Source organism: Galeopterus variegatus, unplaced genomic scaffold (assembly GCF_000696425.1).
Source record: "Galeopterus variegatus unplaced genomic scaffold, G_variegatus-3.0.2 Scaffold315, whole genome shotgun sequence".
Classification (NCBI taxonomy): Eukaryota; Metazoa; Chordata; class Mammalia; order Dermoptera; family Cynocephalidae; genus Galeopterus; species Galeopterus variegatus.
The window spans coordinates 369027-384913 of record NW_007726426.1 but is presented as its reverse complement, the minus strand read 5'-3'; the positions used below and the strand labels follow the sequence as shown (position 1 = coordinate 384913).

At 43.2% G+C, this 15887-nt stretch overlaps 1 protein-coding gene across 3 annotated transcripts in view; it reads right to left on the bottom strand.

Moving 5' to 3' along the window:
* Positions 1-12467, bottom strand: part of ELAVL2 (ELAV like neuron-specific RNA binding protein 2) — a 130465-nt gene extending 117998 nt beyond the window's left edge. For all 3 annotated transcript variants that reach the window (XM_008567381.1, XM_008567383.1, XM_008567384.1), the window contains exon 1: positions 11925-12467. The gene's annotated coding sequence lies outside the window, so the exon portion shown is untranslated. The remainder of the gene's footprint in view (positions 1-11924) is intronic.
* Positions 12468-15887: the final 3420 nt, after the last annotated feature.

The window sequence follows — 15887 nt, the reverse complement described above, 5'->3', positions numbered from 1 at the left end:
AGTCTTCAATCAACAATTCATAACTTTTTAAAATACAGTTTAGGCCAAATAAAACAGCTACAGGCCATATGCAGCCCGGGGGCCACCCTTTGAGCAAAAACGATTTACCCATCGATACCCACTTCTCCCTCTAATATCACTGATTGGCTTGGTCACAGGAGATATTCTTCAGTGAGTAAAATGTAACAAAATGCATGAGAGCCAATGCAAAAGTACAAGCAGGATAAGATAATAAAGGAACAAGTGAGTAGGTTGCATCTGACCCAGAATTACCAGGCTAGAAGTAGAACTAGTACAGGGCTAGATGCATAAACAAGGGACAGAGGGCAAGTACAGAGGCATCACAAAGAGGAGAGGAAGGCTGTGGGTAGTTCAAGTTCCTTGCAGAGATAATGAAGAAAGGAAGGGATGGAAGTCAAAAGCACTGATGACATGGTATTTGGGAAAAGTCCATGAGTCATTCACAGTCATAGGCCGGAAAGGATCCCAAGGGTTTAAACAAAATACGCCAGCAATCAGTAAGTAGCACTGACGGAGAGAAAATGTGGTTGAATAAACTCAAAGAGATAGGCCTTACCTGGGAATAGGTTACAAAAACGAGTTCACTCTATAATAAAAGTTGTACATTTAACACAATCTGGATAGCTCTGCAACAAAGGTGGGTGACCGCCCCATGTCACCAGAGGCACCTCCAGTAAAGAAGCAGCATCAGTGAAATAGAAAAATCTCACTTTGAAAAGCAGCTCAGAGGCAATTCAAGATCAAGCTTGATGAGCTACAGGAACATTTTCCCTACCTTGCCCAATTCACTGGATTTATTTTCAAATATACTGTGATTTATTTGCTTTGACAAATATCTCTTGTACTTCTGATATAAACAAATAATGCCTAAAGAATAAAAAAGTGTTAAACGTCCTTTAAAAACAAAACAAGTGAGCAATTTCCAATAACTTACTTGACAGGGCATCCATCAATGACTTTTCACTTGGGGTGGTGAAAAAGTATTGAAACAAGCAGGAAAAAAACTGTATTTCTGTGTAAACTCCATTTTGTGATGTACAGGAATAGATTCTTGTTAAGAAAATTAAACAAAATTCAAATCAAGAAAATATAAACTGATTATTTTAATACAAATACTGAAACTTAAAACTTTGATTTCTAACTGAAAAAACAGGGAAAATTTTAGTTAAGAAATTTATATTCCTGGAATACTAGCTAGCTAAATTCTCATAACCTCACATGTAATCTTTTAGCATTGTTTATGTTTTCAAGGAAAATGCATTTTAAACTTTCTTTCCGAGTTCCATCATCATAGATATATTTACAACTATTTCCATACTGAAATGCCTGAAGTCACAACTCTCCCAAAACCTCCCTGCGGCTTTGGATTTTTTTTTTTCCCCTCATGACAGAAATATACATATGATGGTGTGTCATAAAGAACCACTAAAAACGGTTCATATAAACACACTGAAGGCCAAATATATAAAACTAGTCTAGGGGGACCAACTATTACCACCTTTCCAATTCAGTAAGCATTGTCATTTCACTGCCAAAAATCGTGTATTTCAATATGCTCATCTTCACTCGGTCCTTGAGATGGGGAGGGTGACATTTTTTACACAAAAAAAGGTTAAGAAACCAAGGACATAGGCAATTGAGCCAAAACCAGACGCTGGAAACTTCAGACTTGCAGCCTAATATTTTCCACCTGGCTCTGCTAAATTAAGAATTTCAATCTAAGTGACAAAACCTACTGAGGCAAGACGAGTCAGCGGCTAAACTGGCAGCACTGTGCTCACAAGAAGACTTTACATACAGAACATTTGTTTACAAAAACAGAATGGATTTTAAAACAAACTATGAGGAGACAGGCAAGCTTAGAGTCATCCCTCCACAAACACTAACTCAACAGTGGACAAGAACCTACCTGGATGTCTTTGCTCTGCTCTCACCAACGTCAGAGGAGAAATCTGATTGCCAAAGTCTTATTTCCCAAATAGAATCTCATTTTAATACTCTCTACTCCAGAGGGCAAGGAGGTAAAAACTGTATGGAAATTTCTGTGGATACTTCTCTAGGGAGAGAAGGCCTACCACTTTCCTCAGATGCTAAGACTCAACTCTTCAACATTAACAAGAAGTTTCAATATTATGATGACTCCATAATAAGGAAGTACAGGAAAACTAAGAACTCCAAAGCATCTATCACCTCCTATTCTCATAAAGAGATAAAATTAGTCAAGAAAGTGTCTACTCAAGCTTTAAGTGGATTATGGCCGCTGCTAACAAAAAGCAAAATGAAATAAAATAAAAACCCATCCTGGAGGAGTGGTTTATCAATTTGCTATTTATGAAAACAAGGATTTTTATAATATCCCATTAATATAGTCTTTAAAGTTGCTGAAATAAACTACAGTAACAAAGAGCCCACAACAACAAAATTCTGGAGGAAAAGAAAAAGCTAGTCATTTAGAATATAAATTTCCTTTTTATGACACAAACTCTTCGAAGTCAAGGGAAAAAAAAACTGATATTAATCTAACACTACAGATGATCCATCTTAACAATGGATCAACTTATAATTTTTTGACTTTACAATGGTGAGAAAGAAATATGTATCTGGTAAAAACCATACTTTGAATTTTGATCTTTTCCTGGGCTGGCAATGCTAGGCAGTGGCAGCGAGCTACAGCTCCCAGTCAGCCATTAATGTAAGTGTTCTGAGCACGTTCAAGGTAGGTTAAACCAAGCTATGATGTTCAGAAGGTTAGGTGTATTCCACGCATTTCTGACTTACAATATCTTCAACTTACAATGGGTTTATCAGGATGTAACCCCATCACAAGTTAAAGAGCATCTAAACAAGGGAGAAATACGTAGGTACCCCAACCTAGGAGTTCAAAACATAACTAGTGCTAAAGCAAAACTTTCGATCTTTTAAAAAAAACTATCATCTTACTGTTAATAAATTTTACTTACAATAAACAAGTCTATTGAGAAAAACTGCCAAGCTTTTTAAAATAAGGAGTTTTTAAAAGTGGAAAAGGGACATTGCCTATCAAACCTTATTTGCTATATTCATTTTCAGTCAGAAGCTGACATAATGGAAATCAGTAATATAAACATATACGAAGAAAATGGAAGTTTAAAAAAAAAAATCCCAGTTAACTTGCAGTTAATAAGACAACATACAACTGGTTTGGTTTTAACCCCATTCCACCTATGACATAATGGAAATCAGTAATATAAACATATACGAAGAAAATGGAAGTTTAAAAAAAAAAAATCCCAGTTAACTTGCAGTTAATAAGACAACATACAACTGGTTTGGTTTTAACCCCATTCCACCTGTTCTTATGATCTTCCTGGTTATTTTACCTAGTCTACTCCTTCCCAAAGCCCCGATCCTTCTCTGCATGAAGATTTCTTACAAGGAAAACCTCTATCTGTGTTGTCATCACATAAAACTATTCTGCAACATTAAAAAGGGAAAGAGGCAGTTAACAGCATAAATAAAATTGATGCATTGAAAGCCTAACCCATAGTTCTGAGAAAATAATACCCTTTCCAAAAATAGATATTTTTATGAAGATCAATCTCCAGAAACTTAGCATTGGTATTAAAGGGAAAGATTCCTATGAGAATGCACCTAGCACAGTGTTGCTCACACAAGGGTCACCATATATATATATATATATATATATATATATACACAATGGGAAACAATGCTAGAAATACAGAACATCTTACCTTGAAATAAATTCTCCTAGTGACCTTACTAAAATGAAAGTTATGATGCATATCACAAAAGCTAAAAACCAAATCTGTTAATTTCTCATTAGTGAAAAATTTCCTAAATATTCCATAAAACCTAACATTTTACTACACTAATTTCTACTTTTAGTTCAGATTCCGAAAGTTACTACATAAACCATAATAAAACATTTATCTTTTAATACACAAATGCCTTAAAGCAAATATTGTCTTTCAAGCTTAAGTGTCTTGTTTCTGCTCAGCAGATTTATATTATTTGAAATCCAGAAAGAATAATCCACTAGCGCTATAAACTGTTTAGATCTTGAACCAAAAAAATACACAATAAATATTCTTCCCAAATTAGAAACATATGAAACAGCGAATTTGACATTAAACTACAATATGTGGAGTTCTGTGAGTAATCAAAACCAGCAAAGACTTCCACATTTGTAAACTGAAACTGCCCAAAGCAAGTGAACATTCTGTGCATTTCATGTTCTCCGTAGAGTTAATTCGAGGGTTGGGTACGGCATCATCAGCGCATAAAGCCTTCAAACGGTTGTATACCTACAAAGCAGCTATACTGGCAGCTAAACATTAACAAGTGGAAAAGTGTCTAACCAGGATAAGCTACATAATCTGCGGGTCTCAGTGCAAAATGAAAATGCAGGGTACCCTTGTTCAAAAGAAATTTTAACAATTTCAAGATGGAGGAAGTATGACTGCATAGGTCATAAGCCCATAAAGTGGCCCTGCCTCTAGCCAAGTTATTAATAAAAACAAAAATAAAAAGACACTCAAATGTGGTAGCTTACTGTGATTTTTGGCCTGTCCAGTTGAATATCCAAAAAAACAAAAAGAGCTGGGGTGAACTGCTGTGGGCAGGTTTTTCCACAGGGTGGCACACCATCCAATACCATCCCACCTATACAACACCCCCACAATACCACCAAAAAAAGAACCTGACTAGGCTAAGTAGCACAGATCTCTAGCCTCTCTTACTACCAAATAAATGTTACAGGTGATAAAAGTGGCAATAAGAATGTCACGATGCAGTAAATTTAATAAGACTTCCTATAAGAGCAATAGAACTGAGCCTATCATGCAGGCAAGTGATCAAAAAAGCAAATGGTAAAGTCAGTCTTCATAAGAAGCTATTTCGGAGTATCCAGTCCTTCGGGGAAAAAAGAACATGAAGGGTAATTTGCCACTGTGGTTTTCTTGTTCCATGCTAACGCCTGAAAACGTCACAAGTTTAAAAAAAAAAAAAATGTTTCAGCAAAAAAAAAGGAAAAAGGTTGATCCCAGCTTAGAAGTCAGGGTATCCTGGATGGCTTTGTTGGGTCCTTAAAGAGAACTTGGGACTTGCTTCTAGAAGAGAAAAAGAATAAGATTGGGGAGGAAAAAAAATATTACTTTAAAAAAAAATTATAACCGTTAAGAAAAGCACCAAAGGCTAGAATTGCTGACGTAGTTACGACGATTCAGCCAGGAACGTGGGTCCATGTACAAAGAACCAAAAGGCTGGTTCAAGGAGTGGGGTAGCAAAAATGCCACTTGTAGCACTGTTCTTCCTTAAACTACTAGGAACTGGGTCTTGACTAAAACCGCAGAAACTGGAAAAGAGGTACCTTGTTGCTCTGGTGAAGAAGCATTAACCAGAACCAACCAAACAAAAAACAAACCCCAAAAACGAACTCTAACAACTCACACATCTTAGATGGGCCTAGAAAAACAAGGTTCCATAGTAAATAACAGGTGGGTTGGCAGACACTGACCAGCATTGGGTACTTGTTCTATGCAAAGAACACATCTTAAAACTAAAATTCTCCTGAACCATGGGGAAAGAGTGACAGGTAAAAACTGCTGACTGACGATTCCTAGGAAATAACACTACACAGTGGAGCAAACACCTAAAGACAAGGGGGGAGAGGCTTAAATGCCTAAGGTTCTGTCTTTGAAGGAAAAAAACCCCCTCATTCTCCGAAAGGTGGCAGCACAAAGTTACCCAAATAGGCAACAAGGGGACAGTTTTAATCATACAAAAATACTCTCAAGAAAGGAAAAAAGAAGAATCACATAAAATTGGATGTAATATGTTTCTTCATAATCTAATTTTTCCTACCCCGCTCCAGCCATTATCTTACAGATGTTTTCTTCTTCCCCATTCTCTATCTCCCATTTCCAAGAAAACTTCCCTTAAGTTACCTAACTCCCCCAACCTGAGCTGTGTTAAATTAACATGCCTACAAACCTCCCTTAAAAATGAGCCTGGAAAAATGCAGTAATCCAGACCGTCCAGCAAAAGAGCCACCATTTCTATACCCAAAGGTCCAGATGAGAAAGCAAATTCACGAGAGCTTTTCCATCCGCTCACCAAAATGGAGACTAGAGGTCAGCTTCCGCAAGAAAGACTGACCTTAGCACAAAGAGAAAATTCAAACGACTCTGGAGAAACGATTCTTGAGAAAATTGCCTTCAAGGTCACCTAAACACTTTCAAACAGATTTTACTTAAGGGGAAGGGGGAAAGTACACCCACTGGCATGTGAGTGGTTTTAAATGGCCTTATTTGTCGTAAGTTTTAAGGCTGAGCTACATTTTTATGAAGACAGAATTACTAAAGGTAGCACCACCAGAAAATTAAGTTTTAAAAAGCTCTTTTGTCTTTTCCGGAGAATCGCATTTTGGTACTGCTAAACACCGTTCTTTGGGAGAGGGAATAAAGGAAAGTAGATAACCGGTAGCGAATCCTCCTTTTCCCACGTTTTCAGAAAACAGACAAGAGATGAAAATTTTTATCATAATACGGTCTTTAATACGCACACAATTTTAAATGACCATCTAGACAGCTCCAACTCCATGATCGTAGCTCACATCTAAAGGCATGGTTTTGCGCCCCGACCCTCAAGGATAACAAGTAGGCTTTTAAGGAAAAGCTGTGGAAAAGACTGACGATCACTGTCACGGCCACTGGAGGAACACCTGCTGGTGACCGAAGCTAGTCCGCCGGGCTCCACCAATCCCACCCGTGCACGCACACACGTCCGCGCACCGGGACCGCAACCGGGCGGCCCCCCGGCCGAGCGGGAGGACCAGCTTCTGCAACCACGGCAAACGAACCAAATCCCTCGTCCGGCAGAGCGTCCGCGCTTCCCGCGCAACGCACTGCTCGCGCGCAAACCCGGGATGCGACCGCGAGCTGGGACCTTGCGCGGCTGCGCCAGGCCTCACCTAACACACACGAGGAGAAGCAATATTGCTCCTGTCCCGGGAGCACACGCCCCATGCCACCTCCGCACACAGCGCGGCCGCTGCAAGTCTCCAGACGCCGCGGAAGCTCCAAGGACCGCGCGCAAGGAGGCGCCGTACCAAGTGTGCACACACCCGACAACACCTCGGTGTGCTCGGCAGGAGAACCCAGTACACACATCCTCCCAGAAAGCAAGGTTGCCAGCCCACCACAAGAATCCTGCCCTTTTTCTAGAAAAGCCCCTTACCCCCACTTTCCCTCCAACACACTCACCTGCGTCTTGGCGCAGTTTCCTTCTCGCGCTACACGCTGCCGTACCCGGGCACGTCCACGCCCGTGCACGCTGCCGGGCGCGACTGGCCCCGCTCCGCTCCCGCCGCCCCCAACCAGCTTGTGCCCGCCGGAGGAGCGGTGCCACCTCCCGAGGCGCCCAATTCCCTCCACTCCCGCCGCACGGAGCCGAGCTCTAGGAACTTTGCGGGCACAACCTCCGCCGCCCCCACCGGCATTCCCGTCCTGAGCCCGGACGAGGGCTCCCGCCGAGCCGAGGCCAAACCCAGCAAAGCTCCGCGGGGGCGCGCACAGCCCTTCACCTCGTCGTCCAAAAAGGACCAGGGGCAAGGCGCGGCGCGACCGCCTTCCCCACCCCCACCCCCACGGCCCCCTCACTTGCCTGCTATGACTCGGAGCAGCAGCTACTACGGCTCGTGCCGCCGACCGTCAGCACAACCGCGGAGGAGTCGCTCCGGGCGGGCTCCACGGAGAGGCGGGGGCGGCGGGAAGGCGGACTGGAACCCTGCAGAACCCCCGCCCCACCCTCGCCGCGCCGGCGACCGCCCTCCACACCCCGCCGGCTGCTGCCTCAGTGACGCCCGGGCGCCGCGGTCCCGCCGTTTGTAGCGAGGCGGGGAGGAGGGGCTTGCTTGGAAGAGCGCCAGGAGGCGGGGCCGGCGGCGAGTTCGCTGCGCCTCGGCCGCTGCCGGCGCGTGCCTTGCCCGGCCGTCTCGCGAGTCGCTGCCTGCGGGGAGACTCCGGGCTGCGGCCGCTCGGCTCTGTCCCTCCGGGCTTCGGATTCCCAACAGACTCCCCGACCAGATTTCCCTGGGCAGCGCGGAGAGCGTCGCACGACCAGAGGCGGTCGATTCCAGGTGCAAGTTTGCAAACCCCGAGACTCCGGGCTCTAACTAGGAGTCAGAGCGACTAGCGCGGGGGTTACTTTGATATATGTGTATCAAATATATACATATACACATGCAAATATGTACATATGTAACGCATATATATTGCAAGCGGACTTAAAAGGCTTTTCCCCCTTCTTCACAGCCAAAGGGGCCTGTCTCTCGACGGAAAACGAAAGGTTTAAACCCCGCTGCCCCTCCCTGCGTCTAGATGGAATCTGACGTTTAAATAAGCCCCGAGTACCTGTGCGGGGTGCTATACTCTGCTTCAAACGCAAAGTAGGAAATCCTGCACTCGGCTATACAAGCGCCTGCCGCTAGCCGCATCCTTCCAACGCACCCCCACGCAAGCCCAGAAAAGGCCAACTCTTCACCGAGGGGGCGTCCCATCGCTGCCTTGCCTCGGCTCGCCCCTTCACCCCAGCTCAATCCCTTTTCCCCGGAAAAACCTGTGCCTGTCCTCAGACCCGGCCTCACGACTGGGAGTCAAACCAACCCCGGAGACACGCGGTTGAAACACGTTTTTACGCCTGCTCGACCGCTTAATTACCAGAGCACCTGTAGTGTTGGGGGTGGGTTTGTTTGTTTTTTCATGGCAAAGCCTTCCATTTTAACCCTACCCTCTAAAAAACTACATTCTAAAATATCACCTGACAAACCTACCTGAAATCGCAGGAGGTAAGAAAAAGAAACTGAGCAGTGGGCGACTGAGTCGCCGCAAGAACGTGACCGAGGTTACTGCTTCAAGGGCATGATGCGGATTTGATGCAGCAAGGTCCGCTAAGGGCGCCCAGCGCTCCCCGCCCCCACGCGACGGGCGGGGCGGGGGAGGGAAGGGGAGAGGACTCCTCTAATCCAGGGCGGGGGGTGGGGGAGGCAAATTTGGCCTCTTGGGGTAGGTCAAATCAGCATAGTAAAGTAGGGAGCTCAACCACGGTCGAAATGGAGACACGCCATCCCTCAATTTGGGGAATCCAGACTGGGGACACCGGAAATAGCTAATTGATTCTATATCAGCATTTCTGTGTCACCCCAAATCCGATTCGCAATTAAATGACCTTAATTGACTTTGTATGGGTTCCTGGGAAAACCACTCAAAGCGCCTGCGCCTCTTTGACCTTTCTCTAAACAGTTAATTATAATATTCCCATCCCTGGCACGTGGGATTGCTATGAATGCCTGTTTCCAAATGTTAGGCGAAAATGGGCCTACCTAATTTGCCAACCCAAGCCTAATCCTCTTAGAACGCCCTACAACCTACTTCCTGAAGTTGACTTCTTGAAGTTATGGGAGATCTCTCTCTCTCTCAACAGTTCCCTGAGTCTTCCAAACCACTTCTGCCTACAGTCCTTGTTTTCCTAGAGAACTCCAGAACACGTTAGCTCTCTAAAGTGAGATGCCCAAGCACTTGGTTAAAAGAGAGAAGGGGAAGAAGAGCCTACTGTAAGACAGACTCAGGGAATGACGAATGACTGCAATAACAAAGAAAGATAGTTAAAATTAAAGAAAAAATATCCCATAAAAGGCGATTTTGAAACACTCAACAATTTCTTTTTTTGCGGACTTATTTGTTCAAATTCTGACAAATCTCTCAGATATCCCATTTAAGAAGCCATTTTACAAAGAAGTCTTGAGAGCCTAAACAGATTTCCTATCCTTCCATTCCCCAAAACACAAGCACCCTTTTCCTGACCTTTAGGAAGTGATCTTCAATTAGGAAAATAATTTCTTCGGTTACTATTATCTGCTCTGTACTTTTTGTCTATTTCATTTTAAGCCTACGTTTTATAGGTTGCAGGTAACAGTGTAGGCCTAGGAAATAAAGCATATTCATTTCCGTCCCACCCCCACCATCCAGAGGATGGGCATGATAAATAGGGGTATGGAGAAGGGCTGAGGGTTTAGAATCTTAACCAACGAGAGTGTTTGTACATGAGCGGGGGAGGGGAGAGAATCAGTGCATTTGGGGGGTTTGGCGAGTGCAGAAACATCCATCTCCGTCCATCAGTCTGAAGAGTGAATACTAAATGGTTGACAATTTCTCACACCCTCGCCACAATAAAGCCAAACCTGCAAGCTGGTAATTACAAGAGAAAAATACCCAGTCTCGACGTTAGTTTTGCTAACTGGTACTTGAGAATGGAAAACGGGCAGCATATCCAGCCTCCAATTTGCCACATTTGTATAGCTCTCGTATTAATTCTTTACAGACGTGAAATAGGTGGGCACGTAGCAACGTGCTGGGCATAAATTAAGCAACAATAGCCACGCGAGGTCCTGTCCGCCGCGGAGCTCCCGTGGTGGGCACTGCCACCTTGCCATCCCTAGCCCCCACCGCCCTGAGCAGAGTCGAGTCAGGAGGAGGCTCGCGATGCGTTATTTTTTCTAACCCAAAGGGTGGGTGTGGTGAAAAACAAGGAGAAATTAACAAGCCGGGCCGGCTTTGTACCTTTTCCCCATCCTCTGCCTCTCAAGCATCACACGGGCGCTCCCATGCACACACTCATCCACACCCCCTCGTGCCAATAATTTAAACTTCTCTTAGGCAAAGCCAGCACCTCATTCCACCACCACCACTATCCCCGCCCTCCCCACCTTCCGAACATCCTCCCGCTTTCCCACATCTACCCTGGACTCTTTCGCAGTAGAAAGCAAGCTGGTTTCTCCTAAATCCTGAGAAATCGCAAAAGTTAAAATGAAGCGTGTGCCTGTCTGCTCAGCTTCCAATCCCCAACCATCTTTCTCCCGGCATCAGTTTAACAATAGCTATTCGAGGAGGGGGGAGGCGGTAAGCAGGGGATCAGGGCTCCATAGCGGAGTTAGCTCCCTGGGTCGCTGCGGAGCCTCGTGGCTGCGGAGGGGTTCCCCCTCGCCCCGAAGGCGAAGTCAGCCGCGTAGGACCAAGGACAGTGCCTGGAATCCACTTCCCAGCGCCCAGCACAGCGAGGCTCCCAGGCAGCCGCCACTTCACAGACACAGCTCCAAGGATCTTATTTACGCTTTTCTGAACAAAGGGAATCTCATATCCGGTACAGGCTTAAGAATTCGGCCCCAAATTGGCTATCTTCTTTTAAAACTGAGTTACGGTAATTGGCGTCCGTGAATTAGAGCCCGTATACAATGATGAGTTTTGACAGCTTCTAACCACCCCAGCCCCAGCCCAGCCCCAGCCCTCAGGCGGCATGTACTTTTTTCAGTTAACTACAACTCGCTGCCTAGTGCAGCATCTAAATTCCATCTGGCAATCCCATCTCCCCAGCACATGCTATCCGGTTAATACAATTAAGCCTGGGGTTTTCACTGGTCTAATCTGCAAGACCAGGCTTCCGATTCCTCTTAATGATACCAAAGCCTCCGATCCTTCGGTTGCTTTGCGAAAGTAGAGGCATGCATTCCCCGAACACTCAAGTTATCCCTCTCTTCCCACGAAATGAACTTCCAACCTCAATCCCGAAGCTCACTCTACATCTAGCCTCTCATTGCACCCCTGAATTGCCCTGGCCACATTTACCACTTAAGTCTCTGCCACTGACATTTGCGAATATTCAGTACGGTAAGCATGCGTCCACCGTCTTTCAGTCTAGCTCTCTAGAATTAAAAAGCAGAGCAGTAGCTTTGAAATGAGACAAGCATGTGCAATTAACTTCATATTCTGTATTCCACTCACTTACAGGTTTTCTGGGTTTGCTAGCGCATCGCTGCAACTAATGATTAAAGAAACCAAACCGAAACTTACCTTTCTCCCTTAAGGTTTTTGTGTATGTGTGTTTTTAAAGTAACGGTGCAGTTCTCCCAATAAGGATGAGCAAGAAGCTGCTGGATAGTTCTCTTAAGACAGCACGAAACCTAAACTGTGCTCGGCTTAAAAGAAGCAAATAAAAAGAAAGCTTTCGACCCCAAAGTCCAATGCTAAAAGAAATGACGGGGAAAAAATTATATATACATATGAAAGGGGAGGGGAAACTTAAAAAAAAAAAGACTTTAAAAAGACGGAGAGACTACCCTCCTATTGCCGTTCCACTAAACAAAAAGGGGCAAGAAAAACAAACCAAGGAACAAAGAAAAGAGAGGAAAGAACGTTTTTTCAAAAAGACGATGTCTTTCTCCTTGTTGCTTTTTAGTAGGTCGCTACAGGAGTAAGCTGCTGCATCTCTAAGTGAGAACAGAAATAAGGGGGGAGGACGTCTTAAAAGGGAGGTGGACTGGACCACAGATTTATAGCACCGTATCACCAACCCCTTCTCTGCCTCCGCACTGCCGTGTGTGCAGCTGCTCTGCCAGGCTCCTATCCCGGGCTGCACGCGCGGAAGTATACGCCGAGTCGCGCCACAACGTAACTTGCTCATCGCCACAGGATGCTGATTGGCTTAGACGCTTCCATTGATGCCGCCCAGGCGAGGCCGCGTGATACGATTGGCTACGAGCTTCTGTCACTCTCGAGAGCTCAATGGAGTCCCGTTTCAAGGTAAGTTGTGCGGGGAGGTACACACTTAACACTGGCGGCGAAGGGAAATGCAAGAAGCAAAAAGAGATGGGGAGAGAGCAACGTGGGAGGGTTGGAACTGTACTATCAGAGTTTTCGATATGGCACGATCTCCTTTTCTCTTAAATCTTTCTGGTTCGGAAAGATCCATTGCTCTTGCCATCCCTGCTGCATCTATGGCATTTTCTTTTTAACATTAAACTCTCTGTCCGGTATGTGTGAGTCATTGAGAGCTCCCCCTTTGATCTGAGTGAAAAGGATGAATGTACATCCATTACTTGCCCGCATGCCTTTTTCGATTTTTTTTCAGTATTCCGTATTAGATATTAGGCAATCGTATGTCTTTCTGTACTTAAACATATGCATATTGCAGATTTCTCTCTCTTTAAAGCATTCTTTTAGGATAAGAATGAAGTCAGAAATACTTTCAAATAAAGCTGCACGGTTTGAATTAGCTTTCACTTCACGTTAGAATAGAAAAGTGTGGGATACACAATCCTGTGCAGGAAATGAGGTACTGAGTAGAAAGCTAAGGTCCTTCACTTTAAGGTATATGATGACTCTCAAAAAGAGCAGCTGTATATAAAATTAGAACAATCCACTCCTCTGCATTTGTTGGTGGTACAGTTCTTAGACCACATATGTATTGCTGACAGTAAAGATAGCCGAACCTTTCTCAGGGCCCTTTCTCTGAGGATTTAGAAAGTGTAACCAGAAGACTAAGTGTTATCAACCCTTCTGCTTTACAGATGAAGACTCCTTTATTACAAATCCATATTTAAATAACATACAGGAGGCTGAAGTACAACTTTATTCATGATACTTATTTCTCCCTGTAAGTGAAAGTGAGGTCCTCAGGATTGTCTCCATATATAAGTAGAGACAGTACTCACTTGACCTATGTTCTTTTCCAGACAGAATTTCTTCTTTCAATCTTGAAATGTAGGGCCAATATCCTAGACAGTATTTACATTTCTCACACAATGTAATAAGTCTTCTCTAGAGGCACATGCTTTTCTGAAAGGAATTCCTTTACCTGTTTGTTTACTACTAGCCCCTATCTTTGAGGATGCAGGTAAGAGTTAGAGATTGCTGAAGGGTGGGGCGTCATGGAGGGGAAAGGGACAAATTGTCCCAGAGCACAATGACTTGGAAATGAGGAGCAAAGCAAATTAGTGTTCCTTGAAAGTGTCCTTGGGTGTTGATAAATGATTAATGACAAAGAACAGAAGACCTGTTTATCTCTCCCGTTTAGCCCGAATAACAATGTCCAAATTCTATTACTTTGCACAACAATAACGGGTAGCTGGGAAAGAAGGCCTGAATCTATATGTTATTTTATAATTAGCATTTGTAATTATCATGCCCTAACCTGCCCCCATTTTTAATAGAACAACAGCCTTTGAGGTCTTATTTTCAACTTGAAACTATTCTCTAGACCTGGGTGAAACTCATGTTAAAGAGAAAAAGCAATTTGAAGAAATGAGAGTCAAGGGGCTGGGGAAGAGAAAGACAGACTCTACCTCATCTACAATAGATGTATGGGTTTGTTGTCATCCTCTTTCAACCCCTCCCCTAACACCCAGATCAGTACAGAGAAATAACTCTTAAATAAATACAACTTGGGTAAAAGTATAATACTATTTATTTAGTCAGACTTACCTATGAAGTGAATTTTTTCTCCTTGTTACCATGCTCTTAAGTTAACATTGAATTAGTTGCATGTGTTCACCTAATCTCAGCACTTTGAAGAAAATCGCTACCATTATAATTACATAAGTGCCTTCTAACTGGGGGAAACTAACACTTTGTTTAAATTTTTGGTGCATGTTTACATCCACAAAAAAAGATTTGTAGATTACAACGGTATGTTTTCCAGAAGGATGGGGGTGGGAGGTATGGAAAGCTGGGAGTGGCATGGAGTGATGAAAATCTAGCATGTGTGTTATGTAAAGAAGTAACCCCCCCAAAATGGTAAATTTATCTATTCAAATGCTAAATTCCCTTTTTTGGTTCAGGCAGAGGAACAAATATTTTTCAAAATGTTGTCGTCCTCAACACATTCTCTTTTCTATGTAGATTAAATGGATTTAAATCATTGAAGAAATTGAAAATATCTTAAAATACAAGCTTATTTCCTAATAAAACAGATGTTTTAAGCCTAAAAACTTTTAAATGGATATATGTATCATAAGCAACATGTACTTTCCAACTCTTAAAAATGAAAACTGAATACAGCCACCTTAAAACATGTAATATCTGGATATAGATTTCATTTTGAAATTCATGTGTCATAGTCTGAAACATTAACATATAATATCTTGCAATTAATGAAGATGCAAACATCTCACTCCAGATTAAGCAAAAATGTAATCAACCCTTCTTTTTTCATAGTTAGGTAACAACTATCCACAGCATCTGAACTTACATTAGAAAAGCATTTAAAAGATATCTGAGTTATGATTAAGTCATGGCTCTGACATATCTTCAAAGTCCTTGGCATTATTTTGAATTGCAACAGAAAGGGGAGAAATCAAAGGAGTCACTGAGAGCTTGGAGAAAAAGTTTGATGTGCACAAAGTTGAAAAAAAAATTGGTTCTCAAAGCCAAAAAAGTAATGCATTTAACTTTTTTTACCGAGGTTTCTTTATAAAAGAGAAGTCATTCATGTACGTAAAGTTATTGTGGACAATGTCTTTTAGGATAAATAACGCCCTTACACTAGTCCCCCTGGGGGCGAGGAGGGAGTAATTTTAGCATGTTATAGTAAAGGGCGCTATAAAATACATGTAACTTTTTAAAAAATAAAGCAGTTAAGCTATGTAAATGAGTTTACAACGTTTGGTTTGCGGCGACAATTCCAAACAGTAAACCCTCTCAGATGAATAAAAATACAGTTCTGTGTTTTTTGGGCTGTTTGGGGGATTTGTGGTTCATAATGTTGGAAATGTGATTGTTTAATGCCAGCATAATAGAGATATAAGTTGCTGATTACTCTTAATTTATTCTTCTTAAAGTAGTATGTCAACTTTCCTTCCACAGTTTGGAAAACAGAAAAAAAGTTGTGGAGAACACTAACACCAATGTGAGCTGAGGCCGTGGCAACCGGACAAGAGAATGAGGCAGGAATTAGCACCATGGACAGAGACGAGGCGATCACGAATAAAGGTTTGCAAAGCCTGTTACTGTGAAACACGGAAACTGCACTTCTTGGGA